This window comes from Carlito syrichta, unplaced genomic scaffold, assembly GCF_000164805.1.
Source record: "Carlito syrichta isolate Samal-C Ts95f unplaced genomic scaffold, Tarsius_syrichta-2.0.1 Scaffold303682, whole genome shotgun sequence".
NCBI classification, from domain to species: domain Eukaryota; kingdom Metazoa; phylum Chordata; class Mammalia; order Primates; family Tarsiidae; genus Carlito; species Carlito syrichta.
This window is the reverse complement of record NW_007247778.1, coordinates 823659-846192: the sequence shown is the minus strand read 5'-3', so window position 1 is coordinate 846192 and position 22534 is coordinate 823659.

The window sequence follows — 22534 nt, the reverse complement described above, 5'->3', positions numbered from 1 at the left end:
AACTCCTGGACGGTAATAACTACATTTCAACTACACTATAACTTCAAGCATAGTGCCCTGAACAGAACAGATACTTACAAATGATGGATGGATTGATGTACAGCAAAAAAAAATCCATAGCGAAATGTAGAGACTAATTTTTTATTTATGTCGAAAAGTTAATACATTTAGCTTTAGACTTCACGCCATAATTTGAGGTATTTGGTCAGGAAATATGATCGGGATACTGCTCCCTAGGGTAGAATTCAACCAAATCCCACATATTTTCAGTTATTGGTACACACCTAAGCTTTTAATAAAGGGTAAAAAAAAAAAAATCTTACTCAGAATGAACAATTGCCCTTGATAGCTGGAGTGTAGTAAAGCCTTAAATAATACATTAAGTAATTGCTTCTTTTCTCTGATGCTTGTTGTTAATGGTTTTTAATTGTAACATATGAATTTTAATTCATTTGTCCCCAGAAACCAGAAAAAAGTGAGGGTAAACATGGTGACTGCTACCAACCCCGGGAGCTTCTGAGGTACACTTCACGTTTTGCCTGTTTGGATGATATAAATTGAATTCTCTGCATGAGACTTTCAGACAAGTTCTTTGCTATAGAAACCCAAAGTGAGAAAGTTGATTGCAGTAGCTATCCTGGGAAGAGTCTTTCTGAATGAGCTATTGCCCAGTATTATCAAAAATGGCCTTTGGAATCTCAATGTGGTTTTTGGTCCCAGTGGGATACTGTAGGTACAAGCTTTGTCAGCAGGACAAGGGAAAAATATTAAGATCTCTCCATTATATTTATAGATCTAACCAAAATGTGGGATGCCATCGGGGAAGCTGGGGCTCTAGCCATAATGAGTGAGTTCACCAGTGTTCTTAAGTTTCCCCTTGATGGGAAAGTCAGAATCCCCATTACCTGGGGGAATGGAGGAGGATTGTTATCACCATCTGCCTTACCCAGCTTTTTTTAGCTCCACTCTGGTGAACCCAGGCAATGCAGTCTTCAGCCCAACAAGTTTCCCCTTCTTCTGGTCATTCTCCGCATTGGTGTCAAGTATCATCTATTGCATACCAACCTTCTACCTCAATACATACAATGCCTCCACATTGTATCATGTCTAAACTCCTTAGTCCATATTCAGAGTGATCCACAATGCAGCTCTGGTTAGGGTTCTGATTCTGGGTCATCTCTCCCATGCTGACTCCCACTGTGGGCCATTGTTCTGTAGACTGAGTTGACACAGGACCTCAGTGAATTCTACTTGTTCCCTGTGGCTGCCTGGGGCTCCTCTAGCAAAAGCGTTTCTCCTTCACCTCCACTTATCTGAAACTTATTTTCTGGCTGAAGACAGGCCCTTTTCTACTTGGAAAGTTTTCTCTTTTAAATCAAGTTCTCAGTTCTTGAAAGGTTGCACTTGGAACCATGAGGGATGAAGAACACCCCTCTAGCCATCTAGGTGAGACAACTCCATCTAAAATCGCCTGGGTGATGGGTGTTGCCTTTCACATTCTGAATTCTCCTCTTCTTTCAAAGCTAGTTCAAATCCCACCTTTTTTAGCCCATCCCAGTGGGATCTCTCTTTCCTCTCAGTGGTCATAAATCCTGGAGATTTAAGATAAAAAGATAAAACGAATAAAAGAAAAACTTGTCCATGTCAATATTTCCCAAACCTGAGAAACATATCAACCTCACCAGTGGAAAAAAAATTCTCTCTTATCCTAAATACTAACTTCAATTATTTTTAGAATTATATTTAAAATATACATACATAAAGATATAAATCCTTAAGAGTTATTTCATATAAAAAGTTATAAAGTAAATAAAACTTCATAACCGAAATCCAATTCACAATATGTCACAAAGTCAGTTGCTGAAGGTAATTATAACAGATGATATTATTTTATTGAAAATGAATCACCAACAAAAATGTGAACGTGGTGACAAGTTCCATAGTGCAGGTGTCCTGGGTTTGGCCAATCTGTTGGTTATTAGCCACATAACTATTGGCAGATAACCTCCCTGAGCCTCAGTCTCTTCACCTGTAAAATAGATTAGTAGTTACAGCATCAGGTTATAATAAGACTTAAATATTCCTGGAAACTATAGGACAGTTGTCAGGGGTTAAATTAAATATGCATGTAAAGTGCATAGTATCTGACATGTGGTATATGTTCCACAGTTGTTACCTGTTATTGTTATTACCATGAGTATAGTTATAACATTATCCTAATTTGATCATTAAAAAACACAAGTCTTAGTCAACTAAGTAACTGTCCTTGGGCAACCCAATTTCTTAAAGTCAAAACGCTCTGCTAAGAATCTGCAATATAAAGAGGAGATATTATAGATTTAGGTTTCTTTCTAGTTAGGGATTGACCTGACTTGAACAATATTCCAAACACTACAAGTTATAATGTTGGAATTACAAAGAAATTTTATTTCATGTATTAATTTATTTCCAACCTTTTTCCTAGAAGGATTTGCAGCGACTAATACATGTGATGAAAAAACATGCTGAAATAAACTGAAGAGGAAAACAGAATAAAGGGAAGATAGTAGAAAGGCAGGCCTGCTATATGTTTTAATAAAGTCTCTAAGGGTAACATCAACGTGTCCTCGTTTTGATATGCTGCAGTTACCTAAGGTGTAACCATTAGGGGAAACCAGGCGGCAGGTACACAGGACCTCTCTATACAATCTTTCTCCTTGCTATGAATGTACAACTGTCCCCAAATTAAAAGTTTGAAAGTTTACAAGTTTAACTTAGGAAGTGGTCTGGGCTTTCAAGGAACTGGAGTATAAGGGACTGTCTCTCAATGGGTCCCCAAAGAGGAATGCTGTTTGGAGGAATGGTCTTGATTGATTTTGACAACATCTGTGCTTAACCCCAATGGTGATTTTCATGCAAAGGGTAACTTGCATGGTACCCAGTGCAAACCAGCAGCATAGCGTCAAAGATAAAGTCAGTAAAAGTGTACTTCTGCATTACGATGATCCAGCTTGTTCCACGGCTGATGTGGAAGGTCTGTTACCTTTCGTGAGACCTCCATGATATCTTTCAATTAGGCCTTTGATAAATCAATATTGCAGCTGGGCTCGGTGGCTCAGCTTGTAATCCCACGCCTTTGGGAGGCTGAGGTGAGTGGATTGCCTGAGCCCGTGGGTTCGAGACCTGCCTGGGCAGGCGAGACCTCATCTCTACAATAAATCAAAAAATTAGCCGGGTGTGGTAGTGCACGCCTGTAGTTCCAGCTACTTGGAAGGCTGAGGCGGAAGGATCGCCGGAGCCCAGCAAGTCGAGGCTGCAGTGGCCGGGAGCGGCCACTGCACTACAGTCTGGGTGACAGAGTGAGACTCCAACTCAAAAAAAAAAAAAAACCGAAAAAAAAAGATAAATCAATATTGAATAGCAAATATCTTTAGGCTGATAAAGGTTTTTTAAAAGTTGCGTTTTGAGTGGTTCCTATGGTCAAACCATCAAAGGCTCTGTACTTATTATCTCTAATTTTAATGACTACCATTTAGCTTATGCTTTCTATGTGGCAAGTTCTGTGTGACCCTATAAATAGTTATCACATTTTATCCTACACTATCCTACTTCACCATGAGAAAGAAGGCTCAGAGAGGTCATTTATCTTGTCTAGTGTCACAGAGCTAACAAGTAACAAAGCTAGGATTGTAGCTCAGCTGTCTAACTGCAAAGCCAATGTTTTTAACAACCAGTTGCTGCACAGTACCAGCTCTCCTCTGAGCTGCTGGGGAGGACAGGACAGTAGGACTGGGCTTTTTCTCCCTTACAGTATAATCATGTTTTGTATACATGTCTGGTGATTTCTCTTATAGTAATGATTACTGGGTCTTTTGTGCACCTGACACTGTGCACTTTAATTTCAATATCTCATGGAATCTATTACCCTATACATTAGTAATAGGTACCCCAATTTCCATTCCCATTTTATAGATGAAGAAACTGTGGGTTAACTAACTTGTTCAAGGGCACAGAGATGGTGGTGCCAGAATTGAAACTCAAACCTGTTCCTGTTATGCGGCATTACAGCTTGGAAGTGAACTGAGGGCAGAGGGGAGGCATTGTCATTATACATCTCCCATGTCACATGGCCATGCAACTGAGGGTACTCAAACTCTTGGTTGACTCACAAAACTGCCAGGAACATCATCTCCAAGAATTTCATGCTGACAGGTATACACTAACAATGCATATAGGAGGTAAAAGATTATGGATACAATGATTGATAGATGGATGGATAGATAGATAGATAGATAGATAGATAGATAGATAGATAGATAGATAGATAGATAGATATTCAGATAGTCAAACTTTCCGGCACAGTCTCATCTCAGCTATTATGTCCTCAGGACAGAGTCTTCAGATTCTGTCTGAAAATCTTCAGAAAATGTAACTCTCATGATTACTGGCTACTTTTCCAAACAGCATGCTCTTGTGGTCAGGCTAAAGAATACAGATTTTATGTTAATAATTTTGAATTAGGAACTTTTTCGTTTCCCTGAACATTCCAGTCTTTCATATTTTTAAAAATGAGGTCATATGGTGCAAAAATTACATTTGATGCTCAATATATTAGGAAACTAGTCCCAATTCTCTTAGTGAGTATAGAACTGGCCAAGTTGTCCTCAAACATCCTCTCCCACCCCTGAATGCCAGCCAAGCTCCAGGGCAGAAGGTAACAGATTTCCGGAATGAAACCTTTCAGTACCTGCAGCCAATCACGTGGGAATGAAGAAGGCTCTCCTACAACTGAAACCACAAGGGAGTTAGAACAGGAGGCAAGATAATTACCTACCTGGAGAACAGCCAGGGAAGCAGCCCGGGCCTCTTGTGAAAACTGCCATGGGAAATGTGATGACCACATGTGGTAAGGAGGGCCTTGGTTTCCCACCTGATCTGATAAGCAGGGTCAGGGCAGGACGCTGATCCCAGGGACAGAAGGGGCTGGGATTTATTATGTATCCAACACTTGCAGCCAGCCAGGCTCTGCACAACACAGGGATGGATCTGAGCACCTATCTTGGAGCTTAAAATGTTTCTCTAGGACCTAAATTTCTTGGGTCTGCACATTCCCCCTTTCCCTGCACTAAACCCTTGAAGTCCAGGGGTCTTTAGAGAGTTGCTGGGAGTGGGGCAATGGCTTCATTACTGGAAGCTCACCCTGCATTCTCACATACATTCTTTCCTAGTCTTCTCCTCCCTCCTACCCATCTATCTGCTGATCTTCCTTCAGGACTTAGCTAATGTCCCTCCCTGGTGCCCCAAGAGTGGACGGGGAAATGACCTTTGTGGATGCATTGTATTTTATAACATATTCTGTCACAACACCTCACTGAACTCTAAACTCCTGTTTCTCCACTAGACTAGAAGTTTCTTGCAATCAGGGCCTGTTCAGTATTTTATTCAAAGGTGGTTTTCCCCATCCCATCCATTCTTCTATAGCATGTGGGTTCTGTAATGCAAATTAGCTCTCATACACAATTCATAAATAGAGATGTCAGTGTAACTTGGACATCTTATTGGTTCATAGACAATTTGTTCTAACACCCTACTATCTTGTTCCACAAAGAGCAGCTAATGCAAACAAGCAAACAGACTCTAGCAAGCCACGGACAAGGACCATCCTGAACCCAGTGCCATTTGTCTCATTGTACACAGTCCTCATTTGCTCACTAGCTGACCCTATAGGTTTCCTTCCTGGGTCTTCTCAACCTACTTACTACTCCTGAGGTCACTTGCAGAAGATTCCAGAACCTGTGAATCACTTTTGACATCTCTCTGACAGAGTGCCCTTTGACCTCCAGAAAGGACGACTTGGCCTGCACATAGAGCAAGAAGTGCCAAGGAATGAACGTCCCAGGGCTGATTCATAGCCCGACAGGGTCCCATCGGGGTTGAGTCCCACTTGCCTACAGTGGTAATCTCTTCACTGATGCCATGTAATACAGTAAAGGAACCATCCTACCTTCCTGTCTCATTATTCCACTCTCTCACCTGCTTCCTCTGATCACCTTCCAATAAAATCACCAAAATCCTGCCCTTAAGGTCCATCTGGAGGAAACCTAAACGGGTATTTCTTGCTCGTCCTCTTGACTTCATCTCTATGCTCTGACTTGAAGGGTTGGAGCAAAGTGTTCTCTGGCCACAGCCCTGCCTCCATGTCTCAGCAGCCTCTGCACCACCCCCCCAACCCCCATACCTCACACCAAGTGCTTCCACCAAGCAATCACCACCTTTGTTCAACTTATTCATCAAATATTCACCGAATCAACAAATATTTACTAGAGTATGTATCGCTTAGAAATGTCACATATTTTTAACTATGTTAGCATTTTCTTAAGAACCATTATTGTTTGTTTGACTTGGTTTAGTGCTCTGGTGTCAACATTGCCTAGGTTTTGAGGTGTCTGTGTCAACCTTATTTTTCCTCCAAGTCCTGTTACTTTTAAGTGCATGATTTTGCAGAACATGAGGTTTTGAGGGAATGCATTTATGGTGTGAATGCACAGCTACCTGTACTGAGCAGGGTGGCTGGCATTTGCAGTTGACCAATAAATATTTGGTGAATGAATTAAACAATGAATGACCGAATGAACATTCTAGTCATCCTACTTAGACTCCGAAGAAGCCACAACTTTCTGTGTAACAGACAGAGACTTCCATTTGCACCTAAGACACCAATCCATATGTCCATCAGAATTTTTAGCAATGTTTTCATAAAATGATTACCTGGTATATGGATTTAATTCTTAAGACATTGGAAGAAATTTTAAATGCTTAAGGAAGAAAAATATCCAAACAAAATGTTCCTCCTAGAATTTAATTTATGAGAAGAGGCTCACAAAAATCAGAATTTATTTATTAAAAATTGTGTATTTATTCTTACATGTTTAAACTTCAGTCACCTTCAAAGTACACTCTGTTTGATGCAATACACCTATCGAGATGTTTTTTCCATTGCTCAAAACAGTTTTTGAACTCGTCACTTTTGATGCCTTTTAGTGCTTCTGCTGTTTTTTTGTTTCACCTCTTCACATCAGCAAAACATTTTCCTTTGAGGACTTTTTCATCTGGAGAAGGAAGCAAACAAAAATAATCGCTCAGAGAGAGATCAGGTGAATAGGGAGGGCGGGACATAGGGTCATGTCATTTTTGGTCAAAAACTGCTGAGCACTCAGTGCAGTGAGGGCAATTACATTAATAAACACCCATCATAAAATGGGCAAATCCATTAAAAGAATCTCCAAGAAAAAAATAAAATCAGTGAAGCTGAACACAGCCTGTCACAATGCTAGCAGGTACATTGATGCCAATGCATTCCTAGGACACTTACCTAGCAGGGGATGCCTATCCAAGGAACCCACCCTCCAAAAATTAATTCTGTTTTTTGGGGGGGATCCCCCATCGTGCATACATTATCTCTAACTACATAATTTATTTCCACAGAAGCACCAAAATCCATAAATCAGATGGCAGCTATTTTGTAAATAAATTTTTTTATTCCTGCTATTTACAATTTTAAAAACATTATTCAGTAACAACTTACGCTTATAAAGAGTACAGTAAATGTATACAATTTAAATAGATATATTTCAGCCAAAAAGATTAAAATGGTCCACTTAACTCCAAGAGCAGTCAATTAATCAGCATGTATGGAATTGAATAAACATATTTTATATGGAAGGCATTGTGCTATGAATCATGGGAAGATACACAAAAGAATAAAATAGCCATAATTCTAGATTCTTCAGGGTTGGTCTTCAAATATTCCGCCCTCTTGTGCCCAGAAGCACACAAGCCCCATGAGATCTGGATGAAGTAGTGAGCAGAATAATCAATATTCTCTGCCCTCAAAGAGCTTTCGTTTGCTTGGGAAGACAAAACACACTTGCAAAGAAGAACAAGTTGAGACAACAATGCAATGTCATGTGTTTCCCCAAAAACGATGTTCCCCATGTGTTCTAAGGGATCCTGGGGATATGAGGGAGGAGCTGAGTTTGGGAGAGTTAGGCTATCCCAGGGTTGTACTTCTCTTTTCAAACTGGGCTTATGCATAAGATTTCACTTTTTGGTTTTTGTATTTAAAAAGTCCATGGCTAGGGGTACAGTTGAGAACCCCAGGCAGAATCAGTAAGAACAAAGAATTAGGAGAAGGCCTGGGCTGGGGAACCCTCTGAGCCAGGGTAATGTGGGAAAGCCTTTGGGGGAAGAATAAGGAGGAAGAGTCTTAGGTGGGCCTTGAAGCTGGTCTGAAATTAAGATAAGTGAAAAGAAGGGAAAATAGCAGGCCAATTATAAAGCCCACCATTATATGTACACACAAGAATGTAGGCTTGAGGAAATTAGCAAGTTAATACTTCCCTAGCCCCAAAAGCCAAACCAAACCAAACCAAACCAAACCAACAAAACAAAAAAAACTTGCGACCTAAAATGTCTAGATAACTGAAGCAGTTAGTTTAGCCTGAATTTTTCTAATCATTCTCAAAAAATTTTAAATTTCTCACTCTGTTCATAGTCACCTCTTACTTGAAGGCAGTGATCAAAAAGCATAGGGTTTGGGGTCAGACATTTGTGGGCTAGAATTCTGCCATGAAACTTACATGTCACATAACCTCTCATGGCATTAATTTCCTCAGTTGTAAAATCCAGAAGTACCACCAAATATGTGGTGGAATTATGTCCACGACGAGTACAGCCCAATGTACACTGAACTCCTAATCAAACATGAGTGCAAATAACCTAGTATGTTGTAATTAAGCTTTATGTCCTTGAACTTCTGACCATTCATCAGAATATAACTCCTACTAAATAGAGTTATATGAGCCTTCTTGCTTCCTGTAACAGAGAAGAGAAAAATATCTATGCAAAAAATAATAATAATAAAGTGCAAAAGAGTATTAAGGCTGTGTGTGATAGGGGATGGAACAAGTGATTGATTTTTTTTAAGAGGAGATGTCTGCGCTGGTTTGGGTGTCTGTACAGCTGCACATGCCATTGCTTTTACTTACTCCCTGCTTTTTTCCACCTAGACCAGGGCTTCTCAAACACTAATGTGTGGGTAAAGCACCTGGAAATCTTGTCGAAATGCAGATTGTGCATCTGTAGGCCTGGGGTGGTGCCTGGGAGTCTGTGTGTCCAGCAAGCTCCCAGGTGATGCTCAGGTTGCTGGTCTATAGATCAAACTTCAAGTAACAGGGGCCTAGGTACTCATTTCCAGCTTTCAGATCTCCCCTCCAAAATGCCTTTCCTAACTTTGACATTGTCTGAGTCTTTGGTAAGCGTCTAAGCAATTGAAGCCTTACCACTGCGTCTACCATACAAAATACAGAATTCCCACTTCAACCTGATTTTCAGAGAAATAACACCAAAGAATTAGAATGTTGCATGGGATGTAATTACACCAAAAATATTTGTTTTTATCTAAAATTCAACTTAACCTTGAGGTCCCATGGTTTTATTTGCTAAACCTGGCAGCTCTACCTACCACCCACCCTTCCTGCCATATTCCCAGCTTGTGCACTCAGATTGCTGCCCCTTATCCTCTTTTAAACAGAAATTCCTGAGCAGGAACTGCCTCACAGTCCCTTGTCCATGCCAACATGGTAGCCTGGGGCTACTTCTAATTTTTCAAGAGCTTCACAGATGAGGTCATTGTGGATGACAGGTCTATTTCCCATTGGACTATAAACTCCTTGAGAATTAAAAAAAAATCACTTTTGTCTCCCCAGTTTCTTGCAAAGTAAAAGATGCACTCAAATATTTGTCAAATTGCACTGAGCTAAATTAGTTTAGTTCCTAACTCAGTTGCTTTGGTTGATGGTAGAACATGGCTTTGGCAAAGGTAGAAAGAGCTTGAGACTTTGGGATCAGGATAGGACTAGGGTAAAAAAAGAAACATATTAATCTTCTTTTGAGCAAAGACTTTGTTTTAAGAAAAAAAAATCTTGATTAATCTAATCAAAGAATATCTGTCTACATATTATAATCAAGTGTTCTCTTAATTTAACTAGAATAAGTACATACTCTATCATGCCTCAAATGAATGGCCCTACCTCTCCATTTGACTTTTCTCTTTTTTTTTTTTTTTTTTGAGTTGGAGTCTCACTCTGTCGCCCAGACTGGAGTGCAGTGGCCGCTCCCGGCCACCGCAGCCTCGACCTGCTGGGCTCTGGCGATCCTTCCGCCTCAACCTTCCAAGTAGCTGGAATTACAGGCATGCGCTACCACGCCTGGCTGATGTTTCTATTTATTGTAGAGATGAGGTCTCGCTGCCCAGGCGGGTCTCGAACCCGCGGGCTCAGGCAATCCACTCACCTCAGCCTCCCAAAGGCTCGGGATTACAGGCTGAGCCACTGAGCCCAGCTTGACTTTTCTCTTGAAGGGTCATCACCTTCTACCTTTTTCTTTACTAGCCTGAAAAGTAAAATCACGTTCATTTGACTTGAGATTATGTGATACTTAGATTTTTCCCCTTAGTGGTCTGCAATGGAGATTGGATGGGTCTTATAGAATAGAATCAGATTTTAAAAGATGGAAACTTTAAATGTCTTGTGATTGACATTGGCCAAAGTGGCTTTGACCAATCCCTTCCCCAATATATGTCTGAAAGTTTCTTTCCTAAATACTAAAGAAGCTTTTAGTGTGTCCTGAGAGATGTAACCATTTCCAGTCTGTGCTGTCAATGTTCAGCAGCTATGCCTCACAGGTCTGAGTACAACTCCAAGAGCCCTGTCCTCACGAGAGTTATTAGCACCCAAGCCAAAATTTGGACAGCCTGTATTTGCAGCATGAGGAAACTCGTAAAGGAATAGCCCCTGCTTATCTGTAAAACTGTCTCCATCTTTCAGCCACATGGGACTGTGATGAGGGTGTTGCTATGTGGCAACTCTCACGTTCTCCTTCAAGGAGGCTGACATAGGGGACTTTTTGCCTCCAAAACCACACAGTCAGGAAAGGCCTGTCACAAGCACCAGTTTCATTTTAATTCATTATTCAACATTTACACAAGCTTAGGCTTCATTTGGTATATGTAATAGATAGCAAGCCAAGTTTCTTTTATGAAAACCGAGAATCCAAACAGAGAGTAATTACTCTGAGGAGAGAAAACCACCCTCGGTCAAATAGCGCCACTCTAAATATTGACACTGTCTACTTTCTGCTCCGGGTTAACCATTTGGAGCCCACTGGCCTCCAAGTGTTATGCTGTCTCTGGAACAAAAACTGCATACAGATGAGGAAGATATTCAATATGGCCAAATAATAGGGGGAAGGTCGAAAGTCTGCACAGCAGCACAGGGAGCAGAAATGGTCAATGTGGTTAAAAGGCAAAAAGGAGTGTCGACCACATTTACAAGTTACAATAATTACAGCCACCACTTACTGGCACCTTGTAGTTGTCAGCCCTGTGCTATGCACTTTATATATGTTAGCTAATTTACTGCTCACAAAAAAAGTGTTTAGGGAAGTTATATAGTGCCAGTTTTATCCTGCCATCCCTGAGGTCTCCATGAGCAGCTGTTCACAAAGCGGAGGTCTTCAAGTCCCAGGGAATCAGCTTTACACATCCCCTTGCTCTAAATATCTGTTATCCCACCTCCCAAAGTGACTGTTAGCATTTGCTTGGTATCTTCTTTTTCTTTTATTACAAGTATATTAAGCATATTTTCATGCCATACACATTCAAGTGAGGATACCAGACCTCTGGCTAGAAGTACAGAATCCTGTCCCCAAGATAGGAGCACCTTTCCGATCCAAAGAGAGACAGTGACTTTGGATGAAAACAGTCACATATCTTTGAAAACAATCAGTTTTGATGTTCTTGTTTGAAGATGTCAGACCCTTCAGGGGACACTATAGTGGAAAGAGAATCCCCAAACATTTATTCCAAGGAAAATGTTAGAAGATCACACGCTCCGATCTCATTATACTAGTGAAGAAACAGGCTTTAGAGAAGTAAAAGAGCATGCCAAGTTCACATAACCAGTTAGCCTTAAACATACCTTGTGCCATATTCTCCACACAGTCTGCTAATCAGCTCTTCTCATTAAGTCAATGGTAACTGAAGAGCCAAGCTAGTTTGAGCCTTGGAACCTAATGATTATTTATCAGAGCCTCATCAACAACTATGCATGCTCTACACTCACTCCTATGCTGATGTGAACATCCAGCTAATGAACTCAAATCTTGAGTACCTACTGTTTGCTCTCTACTGAACAGAGCCTCCCTCTTTCCCCTCATTCCTTAGTTTTGGGGAGAGCAGCAGCAATGCACCAGTTTATAACAACGCAGACAATCCCCATTGCCAGGGATGGGTGACATTGTTAAGGGGAAGAAGAGGTTTCTTTTTCTTCTAGGAGCACAAACTTTTATTAGAAGTCATACATAGTCATCGTCTAAAACAAGATGGAGATAATGAAATAAGATGTAAAACTATCTAACATCTCCCCCACCCAGAGATAATCACTGTCAATTTTTCTGTGGATATATATGGATATGTATATCTCTCTGTACTTAAGTATTTTTCTTTTGCAAGAAAAGATAGCATTACATTTTCTGCTTAATAATTTTTCAGTTATAAATAATAACTTTATCTCATGTCAAAAAACACACTTTGATAAGCAAGTACTGTGTTAGATACCAGGGATACAGAGGCGAATGAGGCGATCAGCATCCCAGTGGTACAGCCTTGTGGAGTCATATCACCACACAGTACCTCCAGTTTGCTTCCTAGGATCAGTCAAGGTAATGCTTCCTAGCATCAGTCAAGGTAATGCTCCTAGGCCTGTAGGGCAGAGGTGGTAGCTGGCACCATAAATGCTATGATGGCAACCCCAGGATACTTGTCAAAGGCAAGGAGATCTTCAGAAGTGGTTTCCAGATATTGTAAGACTTTCTCATATCTCCCCTCCTCTTACCTTCTGACCCTGCTCTTACTATAGAGTCTGATGCATGTTATGTACACAACAAATTCTTATAGATTGGATGACAATTATTGTTATGTGATATAAAAACTTGTTTTTAAAATATGCATTTGAAAACAATGAACTCCGTAGCCATTTAATGTTAGCATGCAGAGGACACTGCACAAGGTTTACCTTGCTGTTCTTTATATTATACTATACTAGACTAGTGGACCAGTCCGTTCAATACTAAACTACACTAGTCTGTCTTATCCCATGCTATTTCACACTACTCTAAATTATGCTACACTATAATTACTACCATATTAATCACATGTTACATAACTGCTATACTTTTGTCTTGGCAACAAGTCTACCCAAAAGAATGCCTTTCATTCACTACCCTTGGTGGGTAAGGTAGCATTGCCCACCCTTTTAAGTATGAAGAAGGTGAAACTTAGGAATATTAGGTAACTTGATAAATATCCCCAGACTAATAGCCATTGGAACCTGGGCCAGATTGCGGCCACTGCTTTGCTCATTACTTTAGCTACAGAGCATCAGTAACAAAGCAGACAATTTCAAATAAAAGCAAAGCAGGCATGTGGTAGTGGAAGACTGGATCACAGCAGACCTTCCACGAAGTGGCAGAAAGTGCAAGAAAGGGTTATAGAACCACAGGGGCATGTATTCAGATCCAGCTCCACAACTTAAATGCCCTGCTCCCTTAACAACTTTCTCAGCTTCTGAGACTCAGTTTTCTCTTCTTTAAGTACGAATTTGCAAGTTGCGATAAAGATTAAAGATAATGTATATAGGGCCTGCATACCATAATGTTCAATAAGAAGATGCTATCGGTGATAGTATCATTACTGTAGTCATTATTATTATTAGGTAGGATGTTCCTTTTCCCAATTCTTTATTAAAATACTCAGAAACTGAAGAAGTTTGGTATTTCTCATCTGCCATGGGGCTCTGTTTACATCTTGAATTACTCAAATGAAATGTAAAAACAGCTTCACTGCATCTTAAAGTGCTCATTACTTTAATTCAAACAGCACAGAGTTCCCCTCAAAATAAATGACTCTGTCCATCTGTTTATTTCTCTCTGCTAAACTGATTTCATGCTTTTCTTGGGCTGATAAGAAACACTTCAAAGACAGCTGATGTAGACTAAGTAGGGACATCTATAGCCCACAGTTCCGGGCTCTCGGGGCCTCTGACAGCCTGGGAGGAACAGCACACGCTATCCAGTTGATGCTTGTCTCACAGGCATGCCACTCGATGCTTGTCCCATGTCTATAGTCCATGCCATTCTGAGGTCTGTTTAGAGACAGATTCGTTTGAATGCTTGTTTTTTCCATAAATTTCATTTTTTATAAAATGTATTCAAATTGTATATAATTGAATATAATTTTTTAAAATTTAGATCCTCATATAATACAGTTTAAATCAAAATCTTGATGATAATACATAATTAATGATGTAGGGTAAATAAAAGTCAGAGAAATTTTATGGAATTGATATGTAATAATTTATGAAGCATATATATGTATTAGGATTTTGTTACTCTTCCAAGCACTAAAACCCATCAATGGATCACCCAGACATGTACAAGAGTTTACATTTAGTTGCCTTCAATAATTTTCTAATTTTCAGTCACATAAAACCCATAAATTTGCATATATTTCTAAGTTCTGCCATTGTTTGTCAAAACATATTTGATTCAATTGTTTGTGAAATAATTGATTGATATCTTTAAATATTTAGATGTATCATATGTGGGCCTTCATTTATATTCTTTCCCCAGGCCCAGCAAATGGAAGAGCTGGGACTACTCCTGGTGTGTGGTGACCACAGTGATGACATGAATCCACGTGTCTGGAAGAACAAGTTTAAGACTGAACAGGAAGATTGTGAGACTCTGACATGGGCATGTCTTCTTTTACCATTTTATGTAGAATCAACCCTTCTATTCCTAATCATAAATCTGAAAACAAATGTACAGAGTTCCCAGATTACTAACTTTTATATGTATATGTGTGTGTGTGTGTATATATATATATATGTATATATATGTTTTTACTGACACATAATAAATGTACATGTTTTGGGGGTATGTGTAATACTTTGATGCATTTATGTAATGTGTAATAACAAATCAGAGCTATGGTATTTGTGATATTTTGGTAATTTTGAATTCAGCATCATCCTGGCTAATTCCTAAATAGTTTTATAACATTCAGGAAAATAAATTAGGAAAATAGTTACTTAAAATTTTACCATTTCCACAAGTCACTTATTTTTATTTTTCTAGATACCACCTCAGACAATATCATTTGTATTACTAAAAACAGTAGTACATTTTAAATTCTAATCTAGCTAAAATTTTTATTTTTTGGTTAACATTATGGCAAAAGTAATCCTTTAGGTTGTCACAGAGTCATCACAAATGACAACAGCTATTTCATCTATTTGACAGTCCTATTTATTTAATAACTTTCTATTACAAGATCTAGTTGTCTCTAATTATTTGTTATTAAAAAATGTTGCAGTATATTACCCTCTCTCGCCTTGCCTGGACCTGTTTGGCAGGTTATGTGGTAGGACTGGTAGTAATGGTAGTAGTAGAAGAAGAAGCATTCTACAACCCATTATCCAGAAGCCTTCAGTCAATTATGCTTTGGAAATTTTAATCATTTAGATCTTAGAATGGTCATATGTGAGTATGCTGTGTGTCATGTAAAACTCTCAGCAGTGTATGAAGCAAGACATCATAGTCAATCCCATTAATATTTCAGTAGTGAAATGTATGAATATTCATTCTATGTGTAGGAACAGAGACTACAGAGAGCCTCTCCTCAGTTTAGGTCAAAGTTACTGCCAAATGAGGACAGATTAGTTCTAGTATTACTGCCAAAGAAGTAATGGTAAACTTTTCAGATGAGATCGGGCATGTTCAGGTAGTAAGGCTGTAAACAAGTTATGGCAAACTTTGAAAAGTTTGAGCTTGAAGAGTTTTTGGATTTGCAATTGTGAATTAAAAATTGAAGACTAATAGAAATAATAATTAAGAATAGCTATCATTAATTTATAATCATTATTAAGGTCTAAGTACCATATGAAGCTCTTTCCAATTTTTTCTTATTCATTTCTTATAAGGTAGGTATTACTTATCCCCATTTTGCAGATAAGGAAAGTGAGACTAATAAAATGTTAACAACTTCATCACTATTACACAGCTAGTAAGTTGCAAGGCATTGATTCAAGTCCATGTCTATCTGACTTTAAAAGTTATGCCCTTCACAACAGGCTATTCACCGCAGCGTGATATTGACACTTTATTAGTATTGTTATTATTATTGATGATGATGGTTTTTAAATTGGTAGCTGTACTGCATGGTACTGAATCTTACTTTTCACCTCACTGATGATTATTATGGCTAACATCTTTCTGTGCTTGTTTCATAATTGTATCATCTCTTATGTAAATTATCTATGCAGCTTTCATGCTTCTTAATAATTTGTATACTATTTAATATTACATATTCCTTCTTCATTATAGTGCAGCAGACTCTAACAGATATTACATAGAATAATTCAATCATCTTGTCTTAAAATTACTTAAATTATAAAATGAAATTTGTATTTTCTATGAAATAATTATTAGGAGGATTTTATTGGGGAATGAGGAAATAAAAGATAAACAAACATTAAAAGAAATCCCACTCTTACAGATATGATTAGAATTTTAAGGGGAAGAATTAAAAGTGGAATTTTAAATTATAGATGCCAAGATTAGACAGCCATTCTTTACAAATGCTATTTTTTTGTATGTCAACTTCATACCTTGCTTCCCTGCTGAATTCCTCCATTGCTTGAGTTCATTTAATCATTTAACATTGATTCACAGAGTTTTTCAAGGTGTAATCATGCCACCTGAAAGCATAAATAGTTTTATTCCTTCTTTTCCATTTTCATAACTCTATTTTCTCTAGTCAGAATGCATTAGCTGGTATCTTCAGAATAATATTTAGTACTAGTAAAAATAGGGGGAACCTTGCCTTATTGTGAACCTTGGTTGGATTTCCTTTAGATTTTTCCCATTAAGTAAGATAATGGTTTTAAAATTGAGGTATATGTATGCGTGTGTATACATATGTGTATTTCCACATGTTAAGAAAATATCTACTCATTCTTATTTTCCCAAGAATTTTTATTAGAAAGAAGTGTTGAATTATATTAATTTTTTTTAATTATTGAAGGCTGAGTGCAATGACATGCACCTGTAATCCCAGCTAGGAAGCTGATGTGAGAGAACCACTTGAGATCAGGAGTTCAAGACTATAATGTGCTATGATCATGCCTGTGAATAGCCACTGCATTCCAACTTGGGCAGCATAACAAGACCTTGTTTCTAAAATTAAAAATGAAAAGAAAGCTTTAGAGATAATTATATGATTTTTCTTTTTAGGTCTATTAACATGATGAATTACATCAATATTTTTTTTAGTATTGAACCATCCTTGCATTCCTGGTATAAGCCATGATTAGTTATGATGAATTGTTATTTAATATGGAGGAGGAATCTGTTTGCAAATATTTTATTTGAGTTTTTAATTAATATTTACAAATGATACTGTCTGAAGATTGATTTGTGTTATCTTTATCATGTTTAGCTGTCAAAGTTATACTTGTTTCACAAAAACCATTTAAAAGTGTCCTTCATTTTCTACAATCTGAAACAATCCATGGATCTTTGGGACTATCCAGTTTCTAAAGGTTTGGTAGAATTTCCAGTAAAAATATATGGATCTTATGCTTCTTTTGGGACTAGTTTCTTGATACCTTTTTATTTCTTACTTCTATGAAAATTGGTCTAACCTCACTATTACCACTGAAGTCAGTTAGTTAAACTATTAATATATGTGCCTAATATATTTGTATTTCTTCTAGCTTTCTCATTTATTTGCATAGAGTTGTGTATGTTATAGTTATATCTATAAATATGAATAGACTTATGCCTATTGAATATGGTTTTTAAAATATTTCCTCTATATTGTAGTTATCTTGTCATTTATTTTACATATTTTGTGTTTTATCCCTTTCCCCTGATTTATTTAGTAATTTTTCTATTTTGTTTATTTTTTTCAAAAAACCAGAATTTTGATCTATTAATTTGACTTATTTATTTTCTGTTCTGTACCTTATTAATTATTGCTTTTATTATTACAATCTTCTTCCTTGTGTGTTCTTTTGATTTATTCTATCATTGTTATTTGTGGTATTTAGAATTGGGAATTTAATACATTTATTTTTATTCTTTGTTTTTTTATTTTACTGGTTTACTGTAGATGTTTAGGGTTGTTAATTTTTCTCTGATTACTGCTTTAAGTGTATACTATATTGTGATATATAATGTTGTCAATGTCCTTTTAGTATTTGTGTAATTTGTTTGTAACCAATTAGTTGTTAATTTATGGTTAAAGAGCTTTTTGCTCTTTATTTCATTTTTAATTTCTAATTTAATTACATTGTGATAAATAGGTAATGTTTGTAATATTTCTATTTTATGTAACCTACTTTGTGCCCTAGTATACAATCACTTTTAGTGACATTTTCATATGTATTTGAGAAGAAATCATATTCTTTACTATCAGGACACAATATTATATATATCTCTAAAAATCCATGCTTATAGATTACGTAATTTAGATATTTTGTGTCATTACCTGTATTTTATCCATTTGACCTATCTTATACTGAAAGTGCTATTGTTAAAGTCTCCAATTATTTGTGTGTTTCTATTTCTCCTTGTATTTTTTCACTTTTTAAAATACCAAAGTTGATATTAAAAACCATTATATTCATTGTGGAATGTGGCTTTAACATTATAAAGTGTTCTTCTTTACTTCATTCAATACTCTGTATTGAAGTCTACTTTTGTATCAAGATTGTATCCTCTGAGTTTCTATTGTTTCCATTTACCTTGTGAGTCTCTATCCATTCCTTTATATTCATCTTGTTAAATCTCTTCATTCTGAGTGTGTGTATTAGTGTAGAGTTGTATTTTACTTTATGTGCAAATTTGGAAATATTTTTATTCAACAGGCATAAGTCTATTCATATTCATAGATATAACTTTAATTTTTTGTCTCAGTTCCATCAAATCATGTTGTTTGCATTGGATACAAATTGGATGTATTTATGTTGTATTTACTGAATGTTTTCTCTATTTGGGGACAAAATTTTATTTTAGTATTTTAGAAGGTCTGTATTTTTGTTCTAGTGGTTACATTTATATTGAGACTTTATACACTTATACTATATATTTATTACTTACATATAAATACTTTTATAGCATCCTTAATTCCTCTGTACTTGCTTGATCTCTCCCTCTGTTTAAATGTACCGAATGACTCCCATCTATTACCTACATAATGTCAAGGATCTTCTTCTACACTCTTCCTTTTCCTCTCTTTTTTCACTTTTTACTTGCATTCTTCTTACTCTTTCAGAACATATGATGTTTGCATATTATTTTTCAACCCATGATGCACTTTGTTCTTGTCTTAGATCTACAGTTAAGCAAAGAAATATTTGTTAGCAGTGCTTTTGCAAAGTTTTCTCATTTGTCTTTTGATTGGATAATTTGTGTGCAGACTTGATGGTTATAGATTATCTCATTTAATTCTCATTTTATGAGACACTTCCTGTAGTTATTCCCATTTAACAGATGAGGAAGTTGAAACTTAGAGAGTACAATATCCAACAAGAGAAACTTCAGACTTAGTTAAAAATAAAACAACAAAAAAATGACAGGTAAGTCAAGGAAAAAAAAATTTAAATCACCTATATATCTACCATCTTGTGGTTGCTACTGTCAATACTTTACTGTAACCCTTTTCAGTAAATACAAAAACATACACATGAGATCATGCTGAATAAATTGTTTTATCAACTGTTTCCACTTAATACTTAGTAAAAATATTTTCTTTTCAAAATGTGTCCATATGATAATATTTAATAATGATGTGCCGGGCTCGGTGGCTCAGCCTGTAATCCCACGCCTTTGGGAGGCTGAGGTGAGTGGATTGCCTGAGCCTGCAGGTTCGAGACCTGCCTGGGCAACTTGGCGAGACCTCATCTCTACAATAAATCAAAAAATCAGCCGGGTGTGGTAGCGCACACCTGTAATTCCAGCTACTCGGAAGGCTGAGGCAGAAGGATCGCTGGAGCCCAGTGGGTTGAGGCTGCAGTAGCCGGGAGTGGCTACTGCACTCCAGTCTGGGTGACAAAGTGAAACTCCAACTCAAAAAAAAAAAAAAAAAATTAATAATGGTGTAAAAATTCCTCATGTACATGTAGCATAATTTATTTAATTAATTCTCTATTTTTGATCATTTAGTTATTTCTCTTTTTTGCTTGTTTGTTTATAAGTAATATTGTGATGAATTTCCCAAAAGGCAAATTTTTTTTCACATACCTTGATAACCTCCTTTGGATGGAATCCTAAAATTTAACTTCTCATCCAAAAAATATGCATCTTTTTGAAGATTTAATAAAAACTTCATTTCCAATAATTGAGCATATTTCTGATTAGAAGGATATCACTTTGTTTCATATTTTTTAGTTTCACTCAGTGTATTGAGATTTGTGGTCACAGTACTCTATACATACATTTACACTCACACTCTAAATGCAAAAGAAGTTATTAATAATATATTTATGTTAAAATAATTTTGTACATAAAAAATGCTCAGCTTCACTAATCATCAAAAAATGCAAATTAAAACCACACTGAGATACTACCTAACTCCAGTCAGCATGGCCATCATCAATAACTCAAAAAACAACAGATGCTGGATAGGATGCAGGGAAAAGGGAATGCTTCTACACTGTTGGTGGGAGTGTAAACTAGTACAAACTCTGTGGGAAAACAGTGTGGCAATTCCTAAAAGATCTAAAAATCAACCTGCCATTTGACCGATCAATCCCCTTCTGGTAATATACCTGGAGGAACTCAGGTATACCTGCACATGCATGTTTATTCTGTATTATTTACAATCTCAAAAACATGGAACCAACTGTGCTGCCCATTGAAAGAGTACTGGATTTTACAAAATGTGGTACATATACATGATGGAATATTATGCAACCATAAAGAAGGACTAAATTATGAACTTTGCAGCAACTTGGATGGATTTAGGGTTCTTGGATGGACTTAGAGTTCTATAATACTCAGTGATCTATCACAGAAACAAAGAATTGAGTTCCACATGTTCTCACTCATAAGCGAACCCTGAACAATTATCATAATGCTATAAGAAAGGGATTGGCAATAGTGGGAACTGCCAGGAGTGGGGGGGAGGCACACCTCATCAATAAAGGTACCTGATCTCAGACCAGGCAAAGTGGGGACCAACAGGAGGCCCAAACTTTACCTGTACAATGATCATTTGTATACCTAACCCTGAATTGTACCCCACAGTAAAAATAAAAATTGTACCCCAAAATAAAAATTAAAAAAATCTCAAAAGATTTATAACTAAAAAATTAATCAAATATTTCTATAGTTCGGAAATACCCAAAGATAAATGAAACCTTGAAACCTTGGTCCAGCTGGACTTCCAGACAAAGGCAACCTAGGGTTAACTCCTAAGAAAAAGGGATCAAACACACCCACTTATGGTTACAGATCATAACTAAATTCATGCTGTGAAAAACATTCAAGGACAGCCTTTCCCAGTGAATAGAGGCTGAAAAACGTTTTAACTACTAACCGAGTTTGTGAATGATATCAAGCTGAATGGCTGGGGAATTAGGGATATAGTCCCATGGGACAAGAGCTCAGGGACTCCAAAAATAAGGCCTGTTTCTGAACTAGGAACCCTAGTATGGGGTCCCTGATGAAGACAATCAAATAACATCTAGATTGAGAAAGTTGAGTGCAAATAGAAAAATATAACAAAATTACCACACAAAATGAACTTGCATGAAACGTCAAAATTCACGAAGAAAACAGATATGAAAGAAAGATACCTCCCTGACCAAAGGAATTTAACTTTGAGGAAATAGATAAAATAGAGAATTCTGAAAAAGGTTTCAAAATAAATATATTGAGCATCTTTAAATAGGTAAAGGAAGCAAAACAACCATAAAAATAGTAGCTATGGGACTATTAAAGGAATCATCTAGAAATCTTGAAAATGACAAATATTGCTATGAATTTGTGGGGAAAACCCCACAAGGCAGAATTAACAGCAGATTGATTGACATAGTGGAAAAGAGAGCTAATAACTAGAAAGATAATACCAAGAAAGCTTCCCAGACTGCAGAATGGAGAGATGAAGCAAAGGAAAATATAAAGGAGAATTAGAAGTCATAGATAGCAGATCGAGACATATTTGCAAATATAAAGTTCAAGAAGCAGATGGAATGGCAGAAAGGCATTTTTTGAAGAGATGTTAGCCAAGATTTTACAAAGTTGAAGGAAGACTTCCATTATCAAATAGAAACAACAACATTTAAAAAAACTACTAAATTGCTCTCAGGATAAATAAAAACAAATTACTCCTGTACACCTCAGAGTAAAACTGAAGAGTACAAAAGTTTCC